Source organism: Xyrauchen texanus, chromosome 17, assembly GCF_025860055.1.
Source record: "Xyrauchen texanus isolate HMW12.3.18 chromosome 17, RBS_HiC_50CHRs, whole genome shotgun sequence".
NCBI classification, from domain to species: Eukaryota; Metazoa; Chordata; class Actinopteri; order Cypriniformes; family Catostomidae; genus Xyrauchen; species Xyrauchen texanus.
Genome location: NC_068292.1, coordinates 38902006 through 38926044, shown reverse-complemented (window position 1 = coordinate 38926044; position 24039 = coordinate 38902006).

Genomic DNA, 24039 nt, shown 5'->3' with positions numbered 1-24039 from the left:
AGCGGCACGTCACTGCGGCCCAATCTCTTCTGTCCAATCCCAGAAGATGCGTTACAGCTGCCGAGCTCCTCGGCTCCATCATGTGGCTCACAGCAAAGAGCTTCAAATGACACCAAATTCCATGCTGAGAGAGAACACAAAGCCTCCGCTGACTCCATTTGTTTGTGTTGTTGAAGGGTTTGTCAAAATGAGTTGTTTTGTAAACCTGCACACTGAATGCTGTTTTTGCACTAGGGTTGTGCCAAACTACTTATTTTGAACATAGAATAGTCGTTGGGTTGATTGATTAACGACTAATTGCCTAATTGGTCCTAAGGTGAAGTGTTTTGTTTCTGCACCACTTTCATTACCAAATTAAATTGCAAAAATAATTACTGTTTCAAACTGGCTTCCAAAACATTCCTGCATTTGCTGCTTGTCAGAAAAACATATAGTCACATCCCAAACTCACGTCCCTGTTGAGCCAATGTTGCCATGTCGGGCTGGTCAGGATACTCAATTTGAAAGCAACAAAGATATACAGTGTTTACAGTTTTTAGGGGAAATCTACCTACCAATGACTTACTTATAGTTGTCTCTGCATATTAAACTGTCAAAGGAAAAAAAAGCATTTGAAGAAAAAAAAAAATCTTCACCTTTCAGTTCTGGAAGCCAGGCCCGCCCAGTCTCCCAACTAGACCCCTGAAAAATTGGGTAGGTAGTTAATGCGCATGCTGGTATGTTGGAGCGCCTTCTTTTGTCACGCACATGTGATCTCTGGGGGAGGATCTCAGGATGTTGCTGCACTATCGGGGGTGTTGATCTATATCTCTTGCCCCCCAGTGGCTGAGCCCCTTAAAGCTCCTCCTTTTTTCCCCCTTATGGCAGGCATGCTGTAAGCACTAATAGAGGAAAGAAGTCTGGAACATGGGTTGAATTATTAAAACACTTCTGTGTGTGTCACTCAAATGAACACGTGTGTGTCAAGAATTATTTGCAGCATATTATGAAGTAAAATTGCCAATAATGATAATTTATGTTAATTATACAAGTATAGTGCACCATACTGTAAATGGAAGTGGAGCGTAGTTCTAGCAGGAAGACCAGCAGGTGTACATCACATCATTAGCTGGATAACTCCTAGCCAATCGCACGTAAGCCAATGCTTTATAAGTCCGCTCACAATCTATCACATTGCTGTTTCGGTGTACTAACACTGAAAACTCCACCTCCCCACCACCACCAGTTGAGCCCTGTCCCGCAGGGGGGTAGGCTCCTCGCTCCTGCCTCCTATCTCCGGCAGGACATGACGGTTCCGGGTACAACTCCCTCAGACTGACGGACGGGGCCTACGCCAAAGAGAGAGTTATCACCTCCCGTTTTACATCTATCAAATAAATGGCATCTCAAACTTCACTCAAGCCTGCGTGTCTTCCCAATAGAACTGTATTTACCCTTATGTTCTGTTGAGATAGACTTTCCATTTTTTGATTGGGGTCTTATAGATCTCATTGCTGTACATGTACTTTAAAAAATAATAGTAGGCTATTTTCAAAATTAACCTTTTATTTTTCCTTTCCTGACCTAATCAAAAGTAGACAAATATTATAATTTAATTGATTATTTAACCCTTCTGTTTTACCCTGAAATAGGCATGCACATTTAGAAATATATTACGTAATAGTGATCTTTTACTGTTTAGGGTCGATCCCCAGTAAATACATACTGTAGTCAAAAATACAACAAAACAAATCAAAAACAAAACCAGCCATGGGTGTATCTCTATATTATCACAGACACCAAACAAAACATGAGAGTAAAGATAGCTTTATATGTATCCATGAAATTAATAAGATGAATGTCCAACAGGAACTGCTAGAAATTGTGAGACGATCTACGAATCGATATAACAATACCAACAGGCTATATGCAAACGGGTCTTGCATTGTGTCTGATTGGATTCAAATAACAAGACAAAAAGAAGAATTTAACCTTTAAAAGAGAAAGAGAATAATGTGAATTAAGCTACAGAATAAAAAATAATAAAATAATCTGTGGGACAATGGCCAATTGGAAATAAATGCAAAAGTTCTCTGGTTTCACTCTGTAAATGCCAGACAACAAATTTCATCCATGAGAAGGCAAAGTAAACCAAAAGAGCTGCAAAGATAATTTCCCATTACACTGAAATGCAAAAATATGCTAATATCAAAAGAAAAGAACACATATGCGATTTTCTCTATTTCTACTCAATATCAACTGGTTTGAAAGTTGTTGTTTCTTCTTCCATTTTTTTGCTGCTGTCTAAGATGAACTGAATTTTTATCCAATCACAAAATCAAAATATTTACAAAACACAACGATATCTTCCAGAAGCAGCCAGTTGTTCATTTTTAAATCTGGATAGTTTATAAGCACACAACAGAAGCTGCAAAATAAAAAACTTTTCTGAGAGAGAGAGAGAGAGAGAGAGAGAGAGAGAGAGAGAGAGATTTGATTTTTAGCCCACAATTTTATTAGGTCAGTGACAAAAATCCATCATTGCATCCTCTCAAACACAATCAACACAGCAAAACGCTCAAAGTTAAATCCCCCTCAAACACAGCACAACAAACCTCATTGAAACACCACTGCAATATAAAGGTTCCCAAATCTTGCATCTCCTTGTAATACTTAAACTCGACTGAGATCCTAGATCTAATAAATGCCTTAAACAACAGTACACTATCCTGGCAATGCATATTTAGAATCATGTTTTTCCTGGAAATATACATTGCCATTTTTGCTTGGCCAACTATAAAGTTTATCAACTGCCATTTGAATCTCTGATTGCGGTTGTATCCTGCCCCATAGATGAAAACCTTTGGTGTGAAACTTTCCTTAAAACCCAAAAACAATTTTTCTAGTAAATCAAAAAGTGGTTTCAGCCTATTACATTCCAGAAAACAATGATAAATAGTTTCTCTGAAACCACAAAAAACACAACCTTCATTGACATTTGGGTTAATGATTGAAACAAAAGCATTCACAGCAACAGCCCCCTTCAGGATTCTCAACTGAAGATCTCCCGATTTTTTCATCAATGGTGGTTTATATAAGGCCCTCCAATGTGGTTTAACTTCGTCTCCTACATCAAACTTCTCTCTCCAGACATTATCCATTTTCTCACACAGTGTTGACTTGTACAATATTTTAACAAAAAATGTATACATCACTTTTCCACTCAATTCACCTAATAGTAAATCCTGAAGTCCATTCAAATTTAACAAAATACCAGACATCTCCTTTAAATCAGGTGTAATCCAGTGCTTGGGAAAAGGGTCTCTCTTATCAGGAAGCAAAAAACCTTCCTTATATCTTTCAAGAAGTAACAACTCCTCTGCTGCCAGTTTTTTCTCCATAAGTCCATGATTGTGGATGTTTGTCGCATAGATTTTTGTCCTAATAACGCTGCCACCACCGTAACATCCTTTAGTTCAGATCCGGCCACTTTAATTATATGACTCATCTTTACCGTCTGTGTGTCACACAGTCTCTGAGAAAGATTTGGCACTTGATCTGTTATGTCCAAACGGGCCCCCTTGACTAGAGGCTCCTCCAACAACCAGAACAGAGAGTTTGCATTTTCTGGTCTTTTAATGATGAAAGATCCCCAAACTTTGAACAATCCAAGATAAAATGAAGATAGTCCACTCAAATGTAGCTTTTTGGTATCCGTGAGGAACAAAGCAGTATCTAGTCCAAGTCCATCCACTCTGTGAAGAATGCTTTTTACAACTTCTCTCCATACCACATCCACTGAGCCTGTTAGAAACTTCTGGATGAACTGTAATCGCAATGTTGCGTATCTGCTTGCTAGAGACACCAACCCTTGTCCTCCCTCCTCCAATGGCAAAAAAAGCACACTTTGAGGGACCCAGTGCATCCTGTCCCAGAAGAAATCCCCCAATATTCTTTGCAACCGTGCTAATAGTCCAGTGGGAGGTTCAACACAAGAGAGCTTATGCCACATAGTTGAGGCTATTAAATTGTTCAATATTAATACTCTCCCTCTAAAAGACAGCTGGGAATGAATCCATCTCCATTTCTTTAGTCTGCCTTCCACTTTTTCTGCAATCCCATCCCAATTTTTCTGTTGCACAGATATTTCTCCAAGATGCACTCCCAAATACTTAAGACCCCCTTTCTTCCACATCAACCCACCAGGTAAAACTGGTAAGCCATTCTTCCATTTACCTCTAATCAGTGCATCACTTTTCTCCCAGTTCACTCTTGCAGCAGAAATTACACCAAATTCATTAACAGTAGACTCCAAGTTAATAACATCTTTTTTCCCATTAATTAAAATCATCACATCATCCGCATAAGCTGATATTTGATGTTGAACACTATGAACATTCCCTAATTTAAAACCTTCAATACAAGAACGCTGCTTATTTAACATTGGTTCAATTGCCAGGGAATATAACATTCCGGAGAGAGCACATCCCTGTCTTATACCTCTCCCAATTTCAAAAGGGGCACTTAAACCACCATTGATCTTTAGTACGCTCTCAATGTCTTTATATAGTACTTGAATCATTCCCCTAAAAGTGGACCCAAAGCCAAAAGCATCAAGCGTATTCCAGAGGTATTGATGCTCTATTCGATCAAAGGCTTTTTCTTGATCTATTGAAATAAAGCCTATGTCAAGATCAAGATAACCAGAGACATCCAGCATATCTCTGATAAAAGTAATGTTATCCATAATGGACCTTCCGGGTATACAATAGGTCTGGTCAGGATGAACCACTTGCCCCATCACATCTTTTAATCTATTGGCCAAAACCTTTGAAAAAATCTTTAAGTCTGTACATAATAAACTTACAGGTCGCCAATTCTTAATTTCCTGTAAGTCACCTTTCTTAGGCAACAAAGAGACCACTGCCCTCCTACAACTTAGAGGGAGGGAACCCACAACCAAACTTTCATTTGAAACATCCAAAAGGTCCTTGCCCATCATTCACCAAAAGGCCTTGTAAAACCCCACGGAGAGGCCATCAATACCTGGTGCTTTACCAGTCTTCATGTCTTTTAAAGCATTTAAAAGCTCCTGCTCTGTAAGAGACCCATCAAGTTTTACTACATTGTCCTGCGCAATATTTGGCAAGCCATCATAAAATTTGGCAGAGAGCTCCTCATTCTCTTCATATTCACTCCTATATAACTCAGCATAGAATTGTACGGCCCTTTTCCTGATACTTGCGGGCTCTTTCAATTCCTGCCCATTTTCTGTTCAAATAGAGTGAATATATCGCCTCTGCCCATTTTCCGTTCTAGGCCAAAAAAAAAACCTTGATGGGGCATCAATTTGTGTGAGCATCTGGTAGCGTGATCTAACCAGAGCCCCTTGTGTCTTTATACCCAGCAGGTCTGTAAGAAATGACTTTTTACACTTAAGAGCATCAAGACATTTTTGTTCCCCAGTAACTTCAAATAACTTTTGCAATTCAATAATCTGAGATTCAAGTTTTCTCATTGAGTGTGTAATATCTCGAGAGACATTGAAAGCGTACTGCTGACATAAAGCTTTTATTTCGACTTTCCCACAATCCCACCACTGTCTTAAATCCTTAAAACAATTTTTCCTACTTTTAAAAATTCCCCAAAAATTACAGAACACATCTCTAAAATTCATATCATCCAACAAAGATGCATTGAAATTCCAATAAGCACTCTTTATTTTAACATTTGCTATAAACACTTCACACAAAACCAAACAGTGATCCGAGAACCCAACTGGAGTAATAACACACTTTTTGACAATATTAAAATGATATCTAGAACAATAAAACCTATCAAGCCTGGCCATAGAAAAAACATTATCTCTGGAGTGTGTCCATGTGTATTGCCTATTGTTATTGTTGAATTCTCTCCACACATCACATAAACTGTGCGTTTCAATCAATTCACGCATTACACGACTTGAAGCAGTGTGAGGTTCCAAATGATTCCTATCAAGAACATGATTTTCAGTACAATTAAAATCCCCCCCCCCCAAAAAAAGATAATCATCAGAATTACAATTTTGTAAAAAAAAACACTGACATTATTAAATAACACAATTCTTTCAGTACCATTTGTAGGAGCATATATATTAAGAAAAACAAAATTAAACTTTTCAAATTTTGCTTGCAGGATTAAAAGCCTACCAGGTATCATTTGCTTTATTTCACATGAAATTGGCAAAAAACTTTTTGCAAAAAGAATGGCCACTCCGCCTGTGACTGAGCTCAGATGTGTGAGGTACACCTGCCCTTGCCATTCTTTCCTCCAGTCAATTTCATTCAAGCAATCACTGTGTGTTTCCTGTATGAACATTACATCTACACACTTCTGACTAATTAACTCAAACAAAAGTGCTCTTTTTTGAATATCTCTAGCACCATTCAAGTTAAGGGTAAACAACATACAGAAACACACAATAACTTAAGAAAGAGACACCTATGTAGTTTCAAATCCATCTTCAATCTTTAATTCCAATTTCACTTTAGAAACAAATTTCTTCAGTCTATATATCTCCTGTACTGTGAATCGTTCTTCACCTTCTCCCCTCATTAACATCACGGCTGATTCAATGAATGCTTTCCGATCAGGAAAGTAATCTACAACCTGGACATTCTTCATATTCTTTGTCTTTTGTAAGAAACTTCTCAATTTTTCAAAAGAATAACTTTGTTGACCCTTCTCATTGTTACCATTTACAGGCTCACTATCAGAATCATCCATTGCACTGTATTCAGTATCATCAGCTTGTTTATCCATCACCACTTTATCACTTGTTTTCTTTGGGGATTTCTTGACACGTTTCCTCTTACTAGGCGGAGCTTTAAATAAAGCCTCATCCTTTTCAAAGTCAGTATTATTCTCCTCAGCTAAAATACATTCAGCTGCAGCTATAACACTATCAGTTGTCACCATAATTTCACTTTCATTCTCATTTTCTGTACTTTACACGCCTCCTGAAACAACATCCCTACTTCGCTCACGCTCAACCCCTCTAACAACAACAGTCCTGCTAGTATCGCCATCTCCCCCCTCTTTTCGCGCATTCATCATCATTGTCAGCGCTAGTCTGCTCCTCATTACTGCTACCGGCATTTTTATTTGTCAACAAACCAGCACCCGCACCTTCAGCCCTCCCAGGGCACACTCGTTTGGTGTGACCTTCTTTGCCACACTCAAAACACTTCATTGTATCAGAAGATGCAAAAATGACATAATCAAATCCGTCAATTCGAAATTTGAACGCCACATTCATTTCATCTTCGCCGCTGTTTAAAATCATATACACTTGCCGTCTAAAACAAACAACATGCCTGAGCAATGGAGACTTGCAACCAAGCGGTATTTTTTTCATTTGCGACATTATTTTGCCATGCCTAGCCAACTCTGCTGTTAACAATTCGTCCTTAATAAAAGGCAGGACGTTGGAGAGGATAATTCTTTTTGCGGGTTGAATTAACGGAGCAACAGAAATTAGTGTATCTTGGATCACAACTCCACTCTGAACAACACTATTCACTTTCTCTATGGCGTCCAAAAAAATAAGCACAGCGCTATTCATTCGGGATGCAGAGACAATACTATCATACCCGACAGCCTTCCCAACAGCCAAAGCACAATCTTCAACAGAACAATTAAAAGCAGGCAGTACTTTAACTTCACCTGTGTGAAAACTTTGACCGGGTACCGCCGGCACTGTCATAGCCACCCGGCTAACGCCGGTCGACGGCGTCCTCTTACTTTATACTTCACAAAATTATACCAAAATTTTAAAACAATCAACAATACACACTTATACAAAGACAGTGTAGGGAAAAACAGGAATAAAAGAAGAAAAAAACTCACTCTCACCACATCAGCGTTCTCACCGGTTCTCACTCACACACTCCTCACAACACTCAATCCGCACATGCGCACAAGGAGAGAGAGAGAGAGAGAGAGAGAGAGAGATCTGCAAGAAGGACACAGAATAATGTATCATGATGGGATGAGTGTCATTTGAGCCTGTGTTTAAATTTTATTGTATGTTTAATTTCGCCTTGAGATCAAGAGTTAAAAAGCCTATTAAAGTGACTCTCCCAATGCCGAATCTCTCTATTATCAGCGTGTTGAGGAAACTCAAGAGGCTCTCTGGTGAGCACCTCTATCTGTGACACACTGTCAGTATTGTTGAACGCATTGTGGCGGTGACATTATTCCCTGCATCACAGGACAGGTTGCGTCAAACAGGGAATAATGTGACAATAAAAACTATCCCCATATTCATAACAATAATAATACCAGTTTTAATGGTCTTTTGAGGAAGCCACAATACTCTTTGTAAGCAGCATTATCATGGTCCGCTCTTAAGTAACAAGAGCATCAGTGGTGGACTAGCCATAGGTAGCACCATCGTTTTTCCGGTGGGCCGCTGGGTAATTTGGGCCAGCCTGCTGCTGTGCAAGTACCGGCCCATTTTACAGGTGATATAGGCAGCTGCCCTGAGCTCCAACATGCCTACGCATGCATAACAAAACAATTTTATTAATATCAATACAATGTTACTCATCAACTTTGTACCTCGTGTGGGCCTCATTATTTGACATACAAATCACAATAATGTTGACAACCAAAAAGAACATATTAAGTATAAGATGAGCTCTGAATTATCACTAAATGACAAAAAACTGCAAGTTACAACAAGTACAATAACAGCAGCATGTATAAAATCTTCAAACAATAAAGCTAAGAGCAGTACATAGTCATTTGCATAATTTATTTATACCGCAAAGCATTTCTGGGTGCTGAAACGCGGTTTGCTAAACAATGCTCACCCCTATAAACATGCAGAAAATAAGCCATGAAAAATATTACTTTGTGGCTATTTGAGTCTTTTGAGGCTTACTTTGTTTAAAGGATTGCAGAAACAGTGCTTGTCAAAGCATTGAGCTTTTTCTCTTTTTTTAAGAATAATCTGGGGAAGGATTTAAAACACTGCAGATATAAAGATGCAACAAACTCACATAGAGTGAAAATATGAGCAAGTAATCTGAAAAATATCTGCAAAGATCTACACTTTAAGAGGTATGTTTATTTATTTATTTTTTACATGTATTTATATTTGTATATTTATATGTACATATTCTGGCCAAATTTGTTTTCATTGATTTTTTTAAATAAAAATATGTTCTATGAGAAAATGTTATACGTGATTCTATTGTAAGAAAAGTGGAAATAGAGACTCCAGCAACTATTGTTAAATGCATTTTGTGTGCCAGAGCATCTGACATCAGAACATAATTACAAGTGCTTGCTAATGCTAAACATGGATTTTATTCATGTCAGTACTAACAATGTCCTGCTTTGAAATGCCTCTTGTGAAAAGCGCTATACAAGTCAATTTGGCTTGACTTGATATTTTTATTAAGAATTAAATAATTTACCCAATATTTGTCTGGGCTATGTATTTTTATTCTTAATAGTCTTGTGCCATTAGCTTAGCAACATGCTAATGCAAAGCTATTTAAATCAAATGTGAGTCAAGACACCATTGTGTTTCATGTTTTCAAAGCTGCAGTATATGTACGACACTCCGTTGTTGCCTATGTACAACATTTAAAATCAGTCACTAATGAGGTTCCGTCTTAGAAGGCAGCTGTCAGTGTAGACAGTATACAGCAGTGCAGCTCACTGGGTTTTGAAAAGAGTAAAAGAATCACCCATCAAAATCTCGGATGTGCTGTGAGTTGAAATATGAAATGTGTGTTGAAATTTTCCTGTGTGTCGTTAGCTTGTCAATTGCCTCAGTGCAGTGTTCCCAGGCTGCGTGCTGCTGACGGCAATTCATGCCACTGTATTCTTCTCCTGGAGGATTAGCCATTTCCTGAATTACATAAGTGAGCTAATGAGCTGCACACACTCCTACACACTCTTACACACACCAGTCCCTGTGGGGACCCCAGAGAGAAAGTCTATCCTCATTCCCCCTGGAACCTCTGACTTCCTGTTACAATATGTACAGCTCAGAGTGAGAGAAATGCATGAAATGTATCAGGAATTCAAGGACACGAAGACAGTGTAAAAGTGGCTATCACTGTTAATCTTTAAGTATTGTGATTGTCAAGTCAAGTCGAATTTATTTGTATTGTGCTTTTCACATTAAATTATAGTGCCAATGTAGGTTATTTATGTTTAGAACTATTTGTGGTTAAAAAGGGTTAACTAAGTAAGTGTTGTGGGTCAATGTTTAGACAAAATGATTTTGTATGAACTATACGTTTAAGTGTTAATGTCCTTGAAGTCATCCCGAATTAACTGAGGAAATACATGTAGATGCATTGTCCAATGATTTTAGCCGATGAAGGCTTTTGTTAATGGTTAATTCATTTTCTATGTTCTTTTTTTAAGAGAGTGTTGTCTCTCCTTTGACCAAGTTGATATAGATATCATTCAGTGAGGAGCATCGCAGTCCGGCTGAAAGCTTATGGCAGGTAGTTTTGGTGAACTCCATCCTGAGCCCATGCTTCAGGGAGTGCATTAATTCATCCTCTGTTAAGTCCGTCTTAGTAGACTGAAGTGAAGTCTGGCTGATACATGCTGTAGTTGGTCATCATCACTCAGTGACACAGTGGGTGTCGGACATCAGGCAGGACTGGAGATGGATTTGGCAGGTTCTGGTAATCTCGGGATATAACCACGCTGTATATAGTTGGTATGGGTGATGATAGTCGACTGTTAATGATGGCGACTAGTTTACTGTATCTATTTTTTTCCCTTCATATGCCAATATATTAAGCCTGCTCTAATGAAACTTGGGTGAATTTGGCAACATTTAAGAAATATTATATTACGTGGTTCTTTACAATTGTCAATGCCAAGTTGAAATGTCCATAGTGTGGCGCTAAAGGCGAGTTAAATGTTCTCCCAAACAGATGAGGTTTTTAAGGTTAATGCTTTATCAAGATTTTAATAAATAAATCCAACCATGAAGCAATGTGGTAAAATTTTTACCTGGCCTCAAAAAGTAGCCTGTTAATTTACCTATTGAACTTTCACCTTTTGCTGACTCTTTAAGCTTCGCAGAGCTAATGTCTGCTTCTAAATCACTTGCATCTTTATTAGCAATTGACACATAAGTGCCAGCTTTACATGTCATATATTCTGCTTCCCACAGATCTCGTCCTGGATGAAAACATTGGAATTTTTTGTGCAAATCTTCTGTAAATTTGCACTTTAGTTTGGATATTGTTTCCACTAATGTCAAGCAACTGTTTGATGCCGAACACAACAGCACTTTTTGCATTTGCGGAGACATTGACAGTCAGGAATTTGGCCAATAGTTGCTGCAAGCCTCTTATAATCAACCAATTGGTGTACGAGAAGGCGGGACTTACAAAGAGGTGCTATAGCAATACAAATATGCGTGCGCACACAATTAAGTTTTAGACCAGATGCACATCATAATGCAACTAAAGCAGAATCCCGGACATTTTTTCAAATTGAGAAATCAAGGTGCAAAAAAGAGGACATATCCGGGAAAAAGAATACGTTTGTCACCTTACAGTTATTGCTTTGATGTGCTTTGATTAGCCGGCTAAAAACAGTTTACATTGTAAAACCCTTACAGAAAAGTTGGGTCTTTTGAATTCATCCACTTTAAAGCATATTCATATTTCTTTTTCTCCTAATAACAAAAAATAAGCTTATTTGTGTGCTAGTGGGTTGGTTAGTCTTGCTAACTATTGCCTACTCTAGGTACAGGAGCTTATGGACTATCAAAATTAAGAGCATTCTCTCGCTGTCACATAGAAACAAGCTATAATTGAAGATGGCTTTTTTTTTCTTCTTACACGAATCATACGATGCCATTCAAATATCTTTTGTAAATTAATTAGTTTGTTTCAGTCAACAGTTGTCGCCATGACGAGGATTGTTTGCATCTGAATATTGTATGTTAAGTCACATCCGAGAAGGAAAATCAAGTATTATTTCCTTTAACAAATTTAATTGCATGAACATGAGGTATTGTTTACAATGTAGCAGTGAGCTTAGTAATTGTAATGAGTACATATTAATTCCCCTATGAATATCAAATATTTAGATGTACCCCTTAATTAAAATATGTACGTGAATGCTTGTCTCCTCTGCTATATTACCTCTACTGTGAACAATTAGTGTAGTTTTTTTTAAAACACTTGCTTCCATAAGCTTATTGTTTTTTTTTTTTTGTTTGTTTTTTTTAAAGAAGACTTTATCACTTGCCACTAATTAACAGAAATCACACTAACTATTGCATAGGTAGCTTGTTAATTAATGGTCCAAGATGCAATTAATTTGTAGATGCACATTCTAAATTACTAACCAACTTCTCTTAATCCTGTGTAATTTCAGAGGGATCTTGTTAAATCGAAAAGCACAGTGATCAGGGTGGCAAAGTGCTAATTAAGCTCTAAATAGGAAGGGGGCAGGGAGTACATCAACAGAGTGCATGGGATGATCTCTTGCTGTCTGTTTACATCATAGCAGTGCATTCTGGGAGGTCACCCCTCAACCTGGGGCAGGCGTTCTGTTCTGCTACTCTGAGAAGAAAAAAGCACCTTTTGCATCGTGTTTCTGAAAGAGATGGTTTTATCTACAGTAATGTCTTCAACAAATTTTAAGCTGAAAATGTTATTTAAAAGAACCGAATTTCCACACAAATGCCAACTTCAACTGTAAGACATGGGCTATTTCATATGCCACTGCCTGAACATTGGACTTAGGATGGACCCCACCGTACCTCATCGAAATGACCTGCAGGTTCAACTGCGATGCACCTCACTGATCTCTGCCTGCATCACCTTTGTCTATTGATGGACTACACTCTTGAAATGGAATACATTGAAGTGGCAAGGAGTTGGGTGGGGCCGCGTCGTGATGCTGCACACCTGGCCCCTAATCAGACTAATCAAGCCCTCGAGAGAGAGATAAAGGCGTCCGGAGGCGGCAGTTCCAGAGAGAGAGAGTTACGAGCAGCTGTCTTTTTGTTTAACTATTATTTATATAGTTATGCTGGTTCTCGCTTCCTCCTTTCAATTGAACTTCGTTACAATAGACTATCATTTAATTGCCAACAAAAGCCTGAATCAGCCAACTAACAAAGGACAATGCATCTATGTGAACTTCTGCAGTTAATCCAGGATGGACTTCATAGATATTAGTCATTAATCTTAACGTTATAAACACATTTTTTTTTTTTTTAAACAATAGACATTAACGCTTAATGTACAGATTTAAAACTTGCACTGCACATAAATAACTAATATTGGCATTATATTCATGTTGTTTAGCCAGAGGGGAACTGGTCCCCACAGTGAGCCTGGTTTCTCCCAATGTTATTTTTCTGCATTAACCAACATCTTATGGAGTTTTGTGTTCCTTTCCACAGTTGCCTACAGCTTGCTCACAGGGGTTCACAATTTACAATAAAATTTAATTAAACTACACAATGATCACTTTAAGACTTTATAGATCTTACATTAAAATGTTTAGTTCATGCATGATTTCCTGTAAAGCTGCTTTGAAACAATGTGTGTTGTGAAAAGCACTATACAAATAAAAATGACTTGACTTGACAAAACATGTCCAGTGAACAATTTGGTACTAAAATAGATAGCACAAAATCAAATTTCAAAATATTTTTGTGGTCCGTTCTGCATAACGTGGTGGCTCATTTTAGCTTATCGAGGCCCATTCGGCCCGCTTTGCGGCACACCCACTGGCCCGCTCGGTTCTCTCGATGGCCAGTCCTCCCCTGATTGGCCCAAAAGTGTGTCAGCCCACCGGGACAATACCCAGTATGCTAGATTACCAGTCCAGCCCTGCTTTCAGAATTGGACAGAGAATCTCTTTTAAATTCAAATTGAATGCCTGAATTTGAATTGAGCTTGGTTCTTGGAGCATGGAATAATTATAATTATTCATATTTCTTGTTTTTTCTCTGCTCTAAAATACTTTATCTGAAAAATATGGGAGTAATCCCAAATTCCTGGAAAAGTCATGGAAATCTATTTGTCCAAAAGGGTGAGAACCCTTATTGAGGTCAGCCCAATCTCCAGATCTGAACCCCATTGAAAACATCTGGAATGTGATCAAGAGGAAGATGGATGGCCACAAGGCATCAAACAAAGCCGAGCTGCTTGAATTTTTGTGCCAGGTGTGGCATAAATTCACCCAACAGCAATGTGAAAGACTGGTAGAGAGCTTGCCAAGACGCATGAAAGCTGTGATTGAAAATCAGTGTTATTCCACAAAATATTGATTTCTGAACTCTTATTAAGTTAAAACATTAGTACGGGTATAAAGAGAAGCGGGGCAGCGAGTGCCAGTCAGGATTTTGCACTGAGGAGCCGAAAATAAGGTACGGTGGTAGGTCTAGTTCTGTGGCAGGAAGGACACAACATCTCGTGCTTTCCCTCGGTGAACGGAGGTTACAACAGTAACCATGATGTTCCCCTTCTGTCACTCACTCGACGTTGTGTCGAATAGAGTGAAACAAGGGGTCCCATATAAAAACGGCATGCACTGACCGTGTTACGTGAACTGCCGATACAGGTGCAAGCAGGTTACTGCGTGCTAGAGGCAACTGTGTCAGCTGCACGTAGCCCTCCCCAATGCCCCAAAGAGGTGTCACATACAGACCTTTGGTTCCCCACACCTTTGAGGGGGGGAACAGGCTCTACATGACTAGCATGGGAGCAAGCTCGGCAGCACGCCTTTTCTCTCACTATGTCTCTCACATAGGATGACAAGCAGCTGGGGCTATATTAACGCTATGAAACGCGTCGGGGAAGGTGGTCTTTCCCGGTCCTATTCTTTCAGGGGGAAAAGACATTGCGGAGGCCACATCCTGCCCAGTATAGGGGGAGGTAACATGTGGCAAATACATCACGATGGTTGTGAAACCCTATGTGGGAAATGGCGCGGTGGTAGGTCCAGCCTAATGAAGCTCTACAAGCGACCGGGGCAGCAGGGCTGCCCAAGGGAAACGCGGGTACGCCGACATGGGGACCGTACCGTGGGAAATACATCACGGGAGTTTGCCTGAAAAGGGAACTAAGCCCGTGGAGCCCGACCCCAGTACAGAATACCTGTGACTCGTAGTAGGTCTAGGGAGGAGAACATCCAGGGAGCGACGCTTAGTGGCTAACCTGGGATAGAAGGCGCACTGGATCAACTTGGTGAAGGGCGCTGTGTGCAAGCGGAACACCCGGTCGGTTGTGCCGCGTTACTGAGTTCTACCGGCTAGGACCTGACAAAATACGGGACGAGACCGACTCAGCCCTGAGATTGTAAAATCTGGCAAAGGTATTGGGTGTTGCCCAGCCTGATGCTCTGAAGAAGTCTGCTAAGGAGGTGCCATGGGCCAGTCCCCTGGAGGATGCCGCACAACGTCGAGTGAGTAACAGAAGGGGAACTTGTTTTCTTTGTATTACTCTAGGTCTGAAAACACTGCATATTTTTTTGTTATTTTGACCAGTTGTCTTTTTCTTTAAATAAGTACTCTAAATTACTATATTTTAATTTGGAATTTGATAGAAATGTTGTCAGTACGTTATAGAATTAATTATTATTATTATTATTATATTTTTTTTTTATTTTACTCAAACACACACCTATAAATAGTAAATCCAGAGAAAATGATAATTTTGCAGTGGTCTCTTAATTTTTTCCATATATATATATATATATATATATATATATATATATATATATATATAGAACATTACATTTCCCAGAATGCTTTAATATAGCCCTAACGTTGACTTCAATAATTACTTACATTAAAATGATCTGAACCTGTGATGTGAACATGTTGTGGTGAGGTATGACAAAAATATTTAAATTTGTACCATTTCTTAATACATTTTAATGACATTTTAATTGACAGTATTGAACTTCATTTAGAAAAATATGTTAAATCTGTTTGGAGCATTGAAAAAAATGCATTCTATGGAAAAATCTAAATCAATGTTGTAATTATTATTATTTGTTACAAAATTCCTCTGTTGTGTAAATTTCTATGAATGGCAATTGAGTAAGTTCTGTTTCCTGTCTTTTCAATTCAACATCTTGTCTTTGGAGTATGGCCAACTTAAACTATTTCTACTAGATCAGATTTACTCCTTTTGTGTTTCATAGAAGAAAGAAAGTCAAACAGGTTTGGAACAATGCGAGGTTAAGTAAACGATGACTGAATTTTAATTTATGAGTGAACTATTGCTTTAATTTACTTACTGCTTCAACAATTGTCTCATTTGTGCTAATCGTAAGAAGATTTCTTAGAAACGTCTGAGACAAAGTTGACACTCAAATATAACATAATTCAATGTTCCTTGGGGGAGGAATTATCCAAATTCAGTCAAGACTTCAGACGTTCCGCAGAGTTTTAAATGAAAAAGTCCAAATGAAAGCTGAAAATGAGGTATTGCATGAAAACAACTCTGCAACTCAGAAGTTTCACATTTGTCACATGCTTGTTGACCACAATTTCCCTCATTTTTAAGTGTCTTCTCTGAGGAAAATGTGTCCCACGTCACATACTGTTAAGATGCCTTTCTCTGGGCTTCAGGGAATCAGAGAGACAACATGGCTGCCTCTGATTAAGAGTGTAAGAAATCCTGTTACACACTTTGCAGCTGAATGCCCAAGAATATCAGCTCTCTCATTATTGGGCTGGGATTTGTAGAAGGGCTTGTGGCGTTCCTCATTGGGAAAAGTCTACAAACATCTTTTCATCCCTTTTCCTCTATATTTTACTCCCTCAGTCCATTTATGGTTTCATGAGTCTTGTAAAACAATGAGTTGTTGTGTTTCTTTTCTATATCCAGTCATATGGTCAAGGTGACTCTTTTGCTAATGCTTGTAATAAAAAGAATTGTGTAGCAAAAATAGCTTTCAGCTGTCTGTAGCTCTCTGTTTTATAACAACAAGAACTTTTAATCACTAATGGTTACATCACCAAGTACAAAGTACGGACAAAATGAAAGACGTATGGTCAGTAGAAACAACTCAATGGACTATACAACTAAAGTCAGTCCATCATAGACTATAGGCTCACATATCTTTTTATTTTCTTTATTTTTCAAGCAGTTTAAGAGAATATCGCTGAAAATTTGGTAATTATGATTATGATCCCATTATCAAATCTTTTAGTACTTTTGAGGAAGCATCCCCCTCCCCAGTAATTGGTCCTAATTATACTATACATTAAAACACAACAACAACAAAAATGTTGGTTACATATTTGAACATTTGGATTAATTTAAGTACCACTGTGGTATATTTAAGCACATGTTGCCATGTTAACAACCAGTCAGTAATAAATGACACTGATTTAAAGGGATAGTTCGCCTTCTTACTCTTCCTACTTATCCTCATTCCATCCCAGATGTGTATGACTATCTTTCTTCTGCAGAACACAAATTATGATTTTTTGAAGAATACTTTAGCTCTGTAAGTCCATATTTTTGGCCAAAATATCGACTCTCCAAAAAGCACATGAAGGCAGCATAATAGCAATCCATATGACTCAAGTGTTTTAATCCATATCTTCAGAAGCAGTATGATAGTTGTGGGCAAGAAATAGTTTTTCAATATTTAATTCCTTTTCTGCTATTCCGATATTGGAGAATTTATAGTAAAAGAAGGACTTAAAATGTATCTTTTTCTCACCCACACCTATCATATCACTTCTGAAGTCATTGATTTAACCACTAGAGTCTTATGGATTACTTTTATGCTGAATTTTTTTACCCACTCACTTACACTGTATAGACCAAAAGAGCTGGGAAATTCTCCTTAAACTCTTCATTTGAGTTCAGCAGATGAAAGGACGTCATACAGATCTGGGATATCATGATGGTGAGTAAATGATTAGATAATTTTCTAAAAGTTGGATGAACTATTCCTTTAAATCTCACAAAACAATAAGTCTCATTAAAATTATTTGTGAATTGTGAGATTTATTAAAAAAGAACCAATTCAAGAGTCATTTGTTTGCAAATAGGACTACATTGGTTGCGCTGTCAGTGTTTTGCTGCATGCCACCTAAATGTCTTTGTATTAATAAGGTACGTCAATTCTTTCTCTCACATCACATTCAATTCAGGCTGTAAGCTCACTGTAAGCTCTTTTGAACATTTTTTGAAACCTTTTGAGAATTTCAGTAGTGTACAGCAGCAGTTAAAGGATTTCCAGATTCAACTTATTGTAAATCGTCCCTCCTTTTCTTTAAAAAAATAAGAGGCAAAAATCGAGGTTACAGTGAAACACTTACAATGGAAGTGAATGGGGCCAATGTTTGGAAGGTTCAAAGGCAGGAATGTGAAGCTTATAAAATCCCTTGGATTAGTTCTTCTTTTAAAACGGATGTATTATTTGAGCTTTTGACATTATTGATATTGACATTGCCTTTTTTACAGTCATTTTATGGTTTACGGCATTACATCATGGCAACAAAGTTGTAAAATTGGATATAACTTAATGCAGAAATGGTTAGTTAGTAAATCATAATCATGTTAACACACATGTTGTTCATGCATTGTGGTAATACTTTTGAAACGGTGTGTAATTTTATGTTTACAGATCAGCCCCACAAGTAGAAATAATGTTTTGTAGTTAGCAACATTATGCCATAAATGCTGTCAGTTACCTTTGACTTGTATCAAACCCAGAATATTCCTTTAAATACTGGTGCTGTCAGAGTATTTTAGTACAGTATTTTATCAACATCAGCAAAAGAATCCAGACATTTCAGTTTTACTATTTAGTTTTTTAAATATTTTTTGATATCTCTACTATAAATATACTTATTTTATATATAAACCATCCAAATGAACCAATTCACAGTATTGGACTTCCAATAAAAGAGAGAATGGTGTAGGTAAGGGCTTTTGATCACTGTTTTGGTCTGGTCGGTTGCAGGTTGTGCAATAAAAAGACAATAAGTAATGCTCATTGGAAAGAGTAGCTAGTTACTAGGCTACAGTATTGTGGAAATAGTTTAACTATTGTCACACAACTGTTAAATATATTTAAGTTAGTGTCACTTAATTTGTTAGTTACTCTCCAACACGGGTTCCCAAGAGAATGCAGCCATCCTAGGTGACTATATTGCCTATGCCAAGATCTGCCACTGCTTTTCTAAATAGTTCACGATTCACAAACCTAGTTGTGAAACTCTATGTTTTGCAGTAATTTTTCAGCTAACACGCGCCTATGTAGGTACACTAAAATCCAAACTCACAATTTTAGACCATTCAAGCTCAGTTCATGAAGTCGTCTTAAAGAATCAAAGTAAACAGGCAAAAAAAATAAAAATGCTAAACCAGTTTGAGAGTGTGTTTGCGACAGAGACTTTGCTCCGTAATTACAGTCGTGCCTGCACCAGCAATTTGTTCCTTGACACAATGCAATAAAGTCTTCCTTAAAACAAGAGCACACAGTGGCCATGCACATGTATATCAACGTTTCAAACCCATTTTGATCCCTCTAGACTTCCTATCAATAACACATGCGCCCGATCAGCCAATGAACGGCAAAACACAGTCAAGCCAGCAATTAGCAGAAATTAACAGACATTTTCAAAAATGTCTTTGCTTAGAAAATGGCCACTTTGTAGTTCAAAAACATCCCACTCTGGTCCCAGTTGTGGGAGTTCTTCCAGCAATTGCTTAAATCCTAAAATAAGTACTGCAATCTCTAGGCACAGACACACTGTAATGCTTTAAAAACAATTTAGAAACTGTCATCGTTGTAATTACAGTAACTAATTACCGTCCTTGGCAAACAAATAGCTTAACATAATACAGCAGCCCAATCAATTTTGAAGAAATCCAAATTCCGCCAGCGAAAGGGGGGCATTTTGGCAAACCTGAAAAGGAATCGGGGAAATAATACACTTTGTTTTATCCACACATAATTCCCAGTGAATATCATATCATAAATATTTGCATTCAGTTCTTATCTGGACATTTGCATTTGCCTCTTATCAGCCAGCAAACCAGGCACCAAGAGATAGCGAGAGCGGCTTCCACGCCATACACACATTTCTAATGATACACGTCCCAAGCTGATATCATATTTTGGCTAGAACTTTATCGCCAAAACGAGGAGGTCATTTTCTCCTAGAGTTGGCTCATCTAGGAGCTGTCTTTGAGTTGTTGCTTTTTTCTCTCATTTTGATGTGATCCAACTCAGATTCATTTTTTAAAAACCCACAAGAAAGGATTATTTCTTCCCTTCTTCCAGCCACAACTGCCTGCTATCAGTGGCACGTATGCTAGCAATGATTATCACCACGTCACAAAATATTTCAGTTTTATCTGTGTATTATTTTATTTGCCACTGAATCGTCCCTTGAAAGAGGATGGGAGGGATAGAGAAATAGAGAGAGAGAGAGAGAGAGAGAGCACAGCTCATCTGCATTATCTGTCATTTTTGTGGGACAAATAGACAGCACACAGCAGTGACCATCTCCTTAAATTACTATACATATGCAACAGTTAGCTGGGGAAAAAATAAAAATAAATGTTTGATAACATTTTCAAAAACGCATTCCACAATAACAATTTCATGACGCATTGCGGATTGTAATTATAAATCAGGCATTTTTCTCTCTGACACCTGGAAAAACACTGGAGGTCAAGTGAAGTGTCCTAGTCGAATGCTTGTCTCATTAGCACAATCTGCTTTTATCTACTAATTATTTCTGTGTTGCTCCAAGCCACTGTACTGGGCGCAGGGTATCCGTTTACCCACATGACTTTCAAATCAGTCACCTCTCCAGAATGTGTGCTTGTGCGTTAGTTGTATAAATGTACTATACGATTCAACAAAATGTTATGTTTTCTTTTGATGACACCATAATCAAAATAAAAAGGCAACTATATAATGACTCCCACTGTTTTCTTACCCATTTCTGGTTGTTGTTTTTCATTTAGAATTAAATTAATTGCTATGCTGAGTAAACAGGAAATGTTGAATTCTAAAATGAATATGCACCACAGTGGAATACGTGCATAATCTTGTGTCAGACTGGTGACTTATCTACAGTACGACTGTATGTTGAAATATATTTTAAAAGTCAAGTGTGTAATTTCAAACAGAATAGCAAAAATAAAGACTTTTCTCATTCTCCACTTCTCCCATAGGTTGGTCACAAAGACTGCCTGCTTCCAAGCTCTCATAATTGGTTGAGCCAATGTTGCTGTGTGGAGCTGGTCGGGATGGTTAAACAAACAGAGCAATGATTTGATAGTGCCACAAAGTCACAGTGTTTACAGTTTTGGGCAGAATCAACCTACAAATGGCTTACTTAAATAGTTGTCTCTGCATATGAAGCTGAGTATTGTATTGAATTTAAGTATTTTAACTAAGGCATTTTAATCAAATTAATTACATGATGTGCTGATTAATTAATCAGATGAATCGCATAACAAAATTTACAGTAAAAGACCCCCAAATAAACGTAATTTTTAATAATTTAATATAATTAGAAATATAATATTGTAGTGCAGAGGCAGAGGCGTTTGGATCCATTGCAAAGTGACAATGAATGGGGCAGTCCAGATATAGGGGAGATAATGATGAACAGGTGACGGTGATGAGGATAATCAGGTAAACCAGGCAGGGATGGAGATAGATAATGGCCAGAGGGAAAGATGGGAAGTGCAGTTCTAAAACTCCGGGGAGAGGGAGCGGATGAAACCAGCGGGAGGCGTAGCTGAGCGCTCCGTGACAGAGCCCCCCCCCCTGCGAGGGGCTCTGGAAGCGAGGACCTGACCGACGACGGGGTCTTCCATGGGGTCTTGGTGCGGGTCGTTCTGGGTGGTCTCGATGGAAAGTGGAGAGTAACGAGGGGTCTAGAATATCCTGAGACCTCACCCAGGAGCGTTCTTCGGGACCGTATCCCTCCCAGTCAATGAGATACTGTAGTACCCCGACGCGGCGTCTGGAATCCAGGGCCATTCGCACCCGGTACGCCTCTGCGCCGCCGACCTCAATGGGGGGAGCCTGCACTGGGGTGATCTCCTCCTGGACCACCTCTGTCCTGGGAGTAGTAGCGGGTCTGAAAAGAGACACATGAAAAGTGGGTGAGATGCGGTAATGAGCTGGTAGTGCCAAACGAAAAGAGACAGGAGTGATCTGGCGGAGAATTTTGAATGGCCCGATGAACCGTGGAGAAAGTTTTCTGCAGGGAAGCTTAAGACGGAGATCCCTGGTGGAGAGCCACACCCACTGGCCAGGCCTGTATTGAGGTCCGCTGCGCCTTCTCCGATCTACATGCTGCTGATAGTGGCGGATAGCGCTCTGTAAGTGGACGTGGGCGGAGTCCCAGGTAGCCTCGCTGCGCTGTAGCCATGCGTCCACTGCGGGGAGATCGGATGGTTCTCCAGCCCATGGGAAGAGCGGGGGTTGAAAGCCTAGAACACATTGAAATGGGGTTAATCCTGTAGCTGGTTTCAACAGAGAATTCTGGGCGTACTCTGCCCAGACCAAGAAGCGACTCCAGTCGTGTTGATTCTGGTGGCAATAGGAGCACAGAAAACAGATGAGATCCTGGTTGAGCCGCTCCACCTGACCGTTGGCCTGAGGGTGGTAACCCGATGTGAGGCTTACGTTGATGTTTAATTTGGTGCAGAGCTCTTTCCAGACTCTAGATGTGAACTGGGGACCGCGGTCAGAAACAATGTCATCAGGAAGTCCGAAGAGACGAAACACATGGTTCATGAGAGCCTCAGCTGTCTGAAGGGTGGTAGGCAATCCAGCCATAGGAATAAAGCGGCATGACTTGGAAAAGCGATCAACTACCAATAGAATGGTAGTGAACCCCTGGGACCGAGGCAGATCAGTGACGAAGTCCACGGCAATGTGGGACCAGGGGCGCCGAGGAACGGGCAGAGGTTGTAATAGACCAGCAGGCTTGAGATGAGAGGATTTGATGGTGTTGCAAATAAGGCATTGGTGGATGAGAGTGATGACGTCGGCTTGCAAAGTGGGCCACCAGAACCGGTTGGAGATGAGCTAAGTGGTAGCCGTGATACCAGGATGTCCCGCACTGGAAGTGCAGTGAACCCATTAGAGGACACGATGGCGAAGCTCGAGAGGAACAAAGTGGCGATCTGCAGGGCATTCTGGTGGGGCAGCGTGATCTTGCTGTGAAGCAGAACCTCAGCAATTATATCCCATTGCACGGGTGCCACAATTAGCGTGGAGGAAAGAATAGACTCAGGTTTGGATGGTTCATGGGGACTATCAAACAGACGAGAGAGAGCGTCAGCCTTCCCGTTCTTAGACCCCGGTCTGTAAGTGATCTTGAAGTTAAATCTGGAAAAGAACAGAGACCAGCGAGCTTGACGCGCATTCAAACGCTTGGCGGATCTGATGTATTCCAGATTCCTGTGGTCCGTGAGGACAGTGAAAGGCTGACGTGTGCCCTCCAACCAGTGCCTCCACTCTTCAAAGACTGCCTTCATGGCCAGGAGTTCGCGATCACCCACGTCATAGTTACGTTCTGCTGAATTGAGCTTGCGAGAATGAAACGCACAGGGGAACATTTTGGCCGGGCTGCCATGACGTTGTGAAAGAATCGCACCCACTCCTGTGTTAGAAGCATCCACCTCCACGATAAACTCACTCTCAGGATTAGGGTGGTGAAGAATGGGGGCTGTGGTGAATTTCTCTTTCAGCCGTTCAAACGTTGAAGTGCACTCGGGAGACCACCTGAACTTCCTCCCCCCTGGAGAAGGGATGTGAGGGGAGCCACGATAATGCTGTAATTCCGTATGAATCTGCGGTAAAAGTTGGCAAACCCCAGAAAGCGTTGCAACTCCTTCACAGATGAGGGTTGAGGCCAGTTGACCACAGCTTGGACCTTGCTATCATCCATAAGGACCCCTTCGGCGCTCATGATGTAGCCCAGGAAAGAGATTCGGGTCTGATGGAACTCACATTTCTGAATCTTGGCGTATAGCTGGTTGTCAACTAAGCGTTTCA